Here is an 8,384-nt window from a genome sequence, read left to right as displayed (position 1 = left end):
AGATATTAGATCTTTATCCATATTTAAACATTTGAAGAGTATATCGTTATGTCCAATTAGAGGTGTCAATCGGTTGGTTTGGTTCGGTTTCGATCGGGTTGAATCAGTTTTGGTCTAGGAATGAGGGAGACCAAAACCAATCCGTTAAGGAACTTCGGTTTTCTGTCGATTTCGATTTCAATCAAATTTGGTTTCGGTTGATTTTGGTTTTTTAATATCGGGTTAATACTGGTTTTAATCGATTTATTATTGGGCTTGAACCATACTGAAATATTACATTCATAACTTATAGTGACAAGATTTGATAAAAAAATACTTTAAATTTATGATTAAATCATGGTTTATCGTTGTTGTAAGGGAAAGATAACTAATATTGAAACCAATGGATAACAAATTACTAAGAAGATATCTAATATTGAAATCACAAAATGAATGTTGTTATCCAATCATTCATTTAACTATTAAACTAGTTTTGTACAGTGAACAAGGAAATCAATGGAAACATTATACAATTAATTTCTCTATTCATAACCTAATATTCAATGATTTGTAACAATTCTCCTTATACTAAAAAATTTTCTCACTAGTATTGTAAGAAATGGATGGTCAATTCACCAATTTATAATCTCATAATCATTTATCTTTTATCGGTTTCATTCGGTTTGGTTTTGGTTTAGATATTGGTTGGTTCAATTTGGATCGGTTTTTAGCTAGTCCCAATATACCTCAGTTCAAAAACAATCTAATAAGGATTGATTTGGTTGGATTCAAGTTTTATCGATCTGTTTCAATCGATTTTATGAATTCAGGCTAGGTTTTGACACCCTTATATCCAATTACTTGGATTTCAAGAACAAAATTATGGCCTACCCTACCTAGATTTCAAGTAAAAGCAGTGACGCCCAGTGCATTGAGGATACTTCGTTTTTGCTCTCTCATTGCAACTCATTCTCCTACGTAGGATATGCTTCAAGTGTTTTTGATCACGTTTGTCAACCATTAAAGAGGGATTTACACATTAAAGAAGGCTTTTGATTTGAAGAGGACGTGGATCAGGTTGGGTTTTTGTAGACACACATTAAGAAGGCTTTTGATTTGAAGAGGACGCGGACCAGGTTGGGTTTTTGCAGATCCAGATTCGTGTTCTCAGTTTTCTCTTAACTAATCTTGACCGTCCACGTTAATACGGATACTTGTCATCAGATTAAAGGGGGAATTGCTCCTATTTGTAACACATGTGGGAATCGGAGAGGATCAGATGTGGATGGAAATCAGGGGTACAAATGTCAAAAAATGTGAGAGACGAGAGACTATTTTAGGTATTTTTGTAATACTCAAACTGAAGCCTTAATCCCTCTCGGCCTCTCTGATCTGAGCTCTGGTTCTGTTCTTGGCTTCTTGATCGAGTTATCTTTCTTGCTTTTAGATTAATTTCTACCTCCTCCTTTTTCCTCTGCTTCTGATAATCCCCGTTTTATGTTTTATAATGATAGAGTAGAGCCGAATTTGAGCGTATTTACGGGCTTATATGCTGTCATCGAAGATCATTTCCTCTCTTTGCTTTACATCTTTTTCTCTCTCAGAAAAAAAAAAATGACGGCTTTGGGACAGTCATATGGAAGTTCCTTTCGCTCCGCCTTCCTTCAGGTGGCCGTCAACAGGTTTTCCTCTCCTGAGTTGCTGGACTTCATTCGTAGATGGGAGATCTGACTTGGGCGAAGTGAAGTCACTGAAACAGAAGTCAGACATGATTCAGGGCTTATCTGATGAAGCTGACGTGAAGCAGTTCACCAGCTTTCCTGTAATAGTGTGGCTCGACGGCCTCAAACAACTTCTCTATGATGTGGATGACATACTGGATGCGTTTGCCACTGAAGTTCTACGGCTGAAATTGAAATATGAAAATTAGACCCACCTTCGCCAAACCCAACAGGTAACTAACTCTGTTCCTCTTACTCTCAAGTGAAATTTGTGTTTCTTCTTTGTTGAAATCTACTGCAGAATTTGCGGTTAATGGCATCAATTTGCAGGGAATTGGAAGGTTTGGATCAAAAGTAAGGGAAGATGAGAGTTTAAAAGGTATAGCCCAAGAAGGTATTGTTCTAGGTTTGAATCCTAGCATAGCATCTGGGTCCTCAAGGCCCAAGGTATTCAGTCAGAGGCCACGGACGAGTTCTTTGATGAATAGTTCTAAAGTTTTTGGCAGAGAGGAAGATATATGGAAGATTGTTAAATGGCTGCTATTATACAAAACTCTAAGTGATCCGGGTAACACTGGTAGTAATTTCTCGGTGCTTTCCATAATAGGCATGGGTGGAATTGGAAAGACGAACCTTGCTCAACTTGTTTATAATGATGACATGAGGAATGAGAACTATGGAAGATGGGATGCTTTAAGCAGCGCCACCAAAATAATGAAGCAAGTGTTAGTTATAACAGGGACAAAGGGGTGTATCAATTGTGCGCACTGATCCAAACAATCATGATCATGATCTTAAAGTTCTCTCAGATAATGCTTGTTTGGCAATGGTTAAAAGACATGCTTTCATGGATGGAAATTTATTATTTGACGATGCAAATGAAAAGCTGGAAGTATTTGGGGAACAAATTTTGAAGAAATGTAAAGGTTTATCTTTGGCTATCATCATCTTCCTCCACATCTGAAGAGGTGCTTCACATATTGTGGTTTATTTTCCAGTCACTATGAATTCAACAAGATTGAGTTGGTAAAATTAGGATGGCGGAAGGTATTGTGCAACCAAAAAGAGTCTTTGACATATTTAAGAATCGTCCTTATGACAAAATATACAAGTTGATTTGGAAATGCTATGATAGGTGGTGGTGATGAATGGGATTATGACTATTACAGTTTTTTAGAATAATGATAGATATTCATATCATGACTTATTACAATGTTTTGGCGTAAAGTAAGCAACCAAAATTTCTGGATCATCCAAAGTGATGCATGATCTCATCTACGATTTAGCACAAGTTATCTCCGGTGATATGTGTTTTAGGAGAGACGCTGATAAGCCATCCAAACTTTCTGCAGCAACTCATCACTTATCGTATGACAATGCGGCGGCAACTTTTAGGGACATCAAAGAAATGAAGAGCTTCCGCACCCTTCTCAAATATTCTAAGAAACTCTTCAGAAAGCAGGTTAAGCCGATTTTCCCCACTACACACCAATTCCTACGGGTCTTTTGTTTAACTGACTTTTTAAATCGTGGGTTATTTGAAACATCTATGCCTTCTTGATCTCTCATTCTCGGAAATTTTGTGGTTACCCAATTCAATTGGAAGTTTGTACAATTTACAAACATTGATTTTACTTGGGTGCGCCAATCTTAGAGAGTTGCCTAAAGATATGGGTGACCTCGTAAACCTTTGGCATCTTTTTTTCCTTAAAAATTCATGGCTACGGAAAATGCCATTATACCATCTTTCACCAATAGAAATGCAAAAACATGGGGACCAAGGTTTGTATCACAACTGTGATGAGCGATTTACCCCAATTATCGGTGAAAACGGTTGTTTCTAATAGAGGTGTACGAGCTTGATGATGAGAAGCTTCAAGGAGACGTTGATGGTGACTATGCGATTGCAGTAACTTACAGAGAAAAGACTCTTATTCCTAGTCCTTGAGGACAAGGAATTTGTAAGGGGGAGAGAGTGTTATGGTGCTACCTACGTGCAAGATCCTTCCAAACAATTGGCAGGAAGTTAGATTTAGTTATATTATTATATTTCATGGGTATTTAGTTGATACCTAGTGGGCAGTTTTTTTTTTTGGTAACAGAATCTTGTGTCCTGAAATGCGATGATTGCTGGGTGTATGAAATCTGGTGACTTAATGGGTGCAAGGAATCTGTTTGATCAAATGCCAGAGAAGGATGTGGTTTTTTTTCACATCGTTGATATGTGGGTATGCCAAGGCAGGTGGTATGGCTTCTGCATGATTTCTATTTGATCAATCTCCAGTTAGAGATATTGTATCATGGTCTGGTTTGATATCAGGCTATGAGCAGAATGGTAAACCAAATGAGGCTGTTAAAATTCTGAAGAAAAGTTCGGCTACCTTTGGATTATTCCTTAACAAGCCTGAAACTTATTCCATACAGGCTTCGCAAAAATCATCACCTTCTTAAGACAGTAGCTCATGTCACACTCTTAGAGGTTTTTTTGGATGTATTTTCTCTCAGAGATTGGCTAGAGGTGTCTGGCTGAGTGAATCATCTGGATGGTTGATTTGGTGGTTCATGAAATAAGGTATTCCTTATAATTTCTGAACTTATTCACTCTCAAAATGTGGAGATGGTTATTGAACTTGTGCATCTTACCTTTATTTCTACACGGTGCATGATTTGCTTAATGTTAATGCTTAAAACATGTTGCCATGGTGAGCAGGTTGTCCATGATATGTAAGTTGTAGGAATCCCTGTAAAACCTTATTTCCATTTCTTCATTTTATTATTTGTTCGTTAATAGGATAGGTGGAGTGATTGGTGCTTTTCCAGTTCTCATTTGGGGCAGGTCGTTTGATTGTTATACTTAAATGTTTCTCAGTAGTTTCTATGGTTTATATTTACCATCTGACGAATTTTAACTGAGGTTTCTCTTGCTTCAAGGCTATATAAGAAAGAAGATGCCTTAGTTTGCAGTTTCTGCAACATTGATATAAGATCAGACATCATTAAAGGATAAATTTAATTATGGTTTTCCTGTTGGACTTTACGCATTCTTTTTCTTGGATGAACAGATTAGCCCCTCACAAATTGAAGCTCATACTGGATAGGCTGCTATGCGTCAACTCTGAGTTGCCTCTGATGTACAATTTTAATCAATTATTGTTGGATGATATGGATTTCTAATCAACCTCGCCCGTTTCTTCATGCTCTGCCTCATTGGGTACACCAGGACCACCCTTGGTCAATTTATCATTTATCATTTTTTGTTTTTTATTTTTTTTGCTCATTTCGAGAAGAAGAAAACTTGCAATAAATAAAAATCAGTTACTTACCACTGTCCCAGTGATTTAAATACATCATTTCCTTCCTTTGCAGCGAACGAAAAACATAGTGAGTTAACGTAAGAACTATGTCCCGAGTTGATGTAAATAAAAAATTTAAGTGCTGCCAATGCTTATATACATCCAAAAATATAGGAGCCACAGTTAATGGCCAAAATGTAGAGGAAAGGTCAAAAGTTAGTTCTAGCGAAAAAAGATTGTTACTCCATACTTTGGTTATTTCCCACTTTCTTTTTGAAGCCTCCTAGAGTCCAGAAAGTAATGTGCTTGCGCATCCCTCATAAATGTCTCTTGTCATTATGTAATTAGTTATTAGTAAAACACATTTTCCATGGATAGATAAAGCAAACAACCCAACTGTTCATTTGTGGTGTGTTTGCAATAGCACATATCATGACTCGTTTGTTGAGAATGGGGATTCTGCATAATTGATTCAGTAGCGGTGGAGTCATTTGATTATTCACCTCCTTGTAGTGAATAGGCATTGGGATTTGAGAGACCCACCAGGAAGCGTGGTCTGTAATTTGCTTAGGGTTTAGTTTGCTTCCTTGAAAGAGAATCTAATTTCTATAGTACCAAATAAAGTAAGAAAAACAAAGGTAGAGAAGAAGCGTTTCAGGTCATCCCCATTTCGATGCAGGTGCTTAAAGAAATACATTATTAAAGATTGAAAAGAAGATGCAGAAAGGGACAATGTGTGTAGCTCCAAAGGGCTTGCAGCCCATATGCGCTTAGAGATCTCACAGGACAAGAAAAGATGCCAGATAGATTCACGGTGAGTCTCGCAGAAGGCATAAGATGTGTCCAGATTGGTCCACTGTCCGGTAACATCCCTAGTCGGGAGCCCCTCGAGCATTAGTCTCCAAAAGAAAAGCTTAAACTTGGGATGGATGTGGAGTTTCTAAAAGAACCGCCACCAGTGTGAGTATGGTGAAGAGCAAGTACACCTGTTTGATAATCCATGCAAATTAGTAGGTGTAATTGAATTTAAAAATCTAGCCGCTACCTTGGTAGTGAGGATACCAAATTTCGATAAATGGAATCTCCAATTGTCAGGTTGGGTCGAGATAGGTAAATGTAAAATTGAGGAAGTGAGAGACAAGGGGATATGAGAAAGTAATAATGATTCATTCCATCTTTGCTCATTTTATCATTGCAAAAATCTACTTGCATGCATGAAAACTTGACAACCATGATATATGACGGGATGTTTGAGTTTTCACCCCAAGGACACATAATTATATCCTAAATCTGCATTAGCATTGAATAGTCTTGGTTCTAACTATTTACTATGTCCTCTGAATTATTACACAACAAATTTTCTTTATCTTGTGCTTTCATTAGTTGAGATGTTTCCATGGTAACCAACATACATTAGCTCAAGAGTTTATGCTGTGTTACAATTCCTGAATCTTGCAACCTAATTAGAGAAGAGGAAGGAGAGGAAAGATGAGAGGAAGAAAGTTGAGAGGAAGAGAATGGAGAAGAATAGAGTTTCTTGTTCTTTTTTCTTGTTATTTTGAGCTCTAAGGCCCTTATACCTTATATAGAGGATGTGGAGAAGAATAAAGTTTTCCTCCCCATCAAATTATAATCTAACTTCATTAATGCCCACCAAGCTCTCACCTAACATCATTAATGGAGGAGGTTGCCACCTATCTTTGACAATCGAGGTAGCCTCCCTTTGTTGACAATTGCTCTCACCTTACATTGACAATGGTGTGAGCCTTATCTAACACTAATAAGACCAAAATACCCCTAGAAAATCAACACTACCCTCTTAAGCTGAAGTATATATATCACCATGCTCAGCTTGTGACAACAAGTACGAAAACCAGGAGCAAACAATGACTTGGTAAACATATCTGCTAGCTGATTTGTGGAAGGGACAAATAAAATCTCCACTAGCTTCTTTAAGACTGCATCATGAACGAAGTGACAATCCACTTCAATATTCTTGGTTCTTTTATGAAAGATTGGATTACTGGAAATATAAACAACTGCTTGGTTGTCATAGTGCATCTTCATACGAGTAGGTACACTAAAACCAATCTCCAGAAGCAAAGAGCGAAGCCACATCAACTCGACAGTAGTATGAGACATGGCTCTATACTCTGCTTCAGCACTGTAACTAGATTCCCTCCAACAAGGTGCAATACTTAGTAGTAGGCTGATGATCACAGCATAACCTACCCAATTAGCATTAGAGAAGGAAACTAAATCCATATGCTTATTGGGTTGGTAAATTAGCACTTTACTAGGAGCACCCATCAAGTATTGAAGAATACAAACAACTTCATCTCAATGAGCTTTCTTAGGAGACTGCAGAAATAGACTAAGATCTCCAACTACAAATGATATGTCTGGTCTTGTAACTATGAGATATATCAACTTCCTAATCAAACTCCTGTACTGGCACACATCTTTGAGAAGCTCACCATTATCAACTCTAAACTTCTGATGAGGGTCCATAAGTACATCCACTGGTTTTGATAAAAGCATACCAATGTCAAATTGAAGATATATGATGTACTTTATTTGAGATAAGTTGATTCTTTTTTTGCTTATGATAACCTCAATACCAAGGAAATAGTAAAGTTGACCTAAATCTTTAGTTTGAAAATACTGTTGTAAATACTCTTTCATCTCAGTAATACCAACTGCATCCTTGCCAGTGGTGATAATATCATCCGCATAAACAACCAAGATAACTAACTTCTCTCCTTGGTGACGAATAAAAAGTGGTTTGAATAGCACTGAGAGAACCCACAATTGGTAATAGTACTAGTACTAAAATTCTCAAACCATGCCCTAGGAGACTGTTTAAGACCATAAATAACCTTATGTAATCTACATACACGAATACCATTCTCCCCTTGAGCAACATACCTTGGAGGTTGCTCCATGTATACTTCCTCTTGTAGGTCCCTATAGAGAAAATCATTCTTAATGTCTAACTGAAACAATGGCCGGTCAAAATTGACTGCAAGGGATATCAGAACACTAACAGAATTCAATCTAGCAACATGAGAGAATGTCTTAAAAAGAATCAACCCCGTAAGTCTGTATGTATTCTTTGGCAACCAGGCGAACTTTCAAACTCTCAACAGAGCCATTAGGATAGTACTTAACAATGTAAACCCAACAAAATTTTACCAAGTCCTTAGGAGCCAAATCTACTAAACTCCAGGTGTCATGGGTCAAGAGAGCATCCATTTCGACATCCATGGTAGTTTTCCATCTAGGAAGACAAAGAGCTTCAATATGAATTTTTGGGAATAATATGAGTAGAAAAAGATAGGTTGAGACTATGAATAGGATATGAAAGATGAGACAAAGAAACAACTTATCT

The 8,384-nt window shown here is 37.3% G+C and overlaps 1 long non-coding RNA gene across 1 annotated transcript; it reads left to right on the top strand.

Moving 5' to 3' along the window:
* Positions 1-1,319: 1,319 nt before the first annotated feature.
* LOC122083363 lies at positions 1,320-5,020 on the top strand. The gene is made up of 3 exons (XR_006141633.1): positions 1,320-1,933; positions 2,031-4,272; positions 4,763-5,020. It is a non-coding gene; the product is annotated as an uncharacterized LOC122083363 (long non-coding RNA).
* The last annotated feature ends 3,364 nt before the right edge of the window (positions 5,021-8,384 follow it).

The sequence above is a fragment of the Macadamia integrifolia genome, chromosome 1 (assembly GCF_013358625.1).
Source record: "Macadamia integrifolia cultivar HAES 741 chromosome 1, SCU_Mint_v3, whole genome shotgun sequence".
In the NCBI taxonomy this organism is placed as follows: domain Eukaryota; kingdom Viridiplantae; phylum Streptophyta; class Magnoliopsida; order Proteales; family Proteaceae; genus Macadamia; species Macadamia integrifolia.
This window is presented reverse-complemented; position numbering and strand designations above follow the sequence as displayed.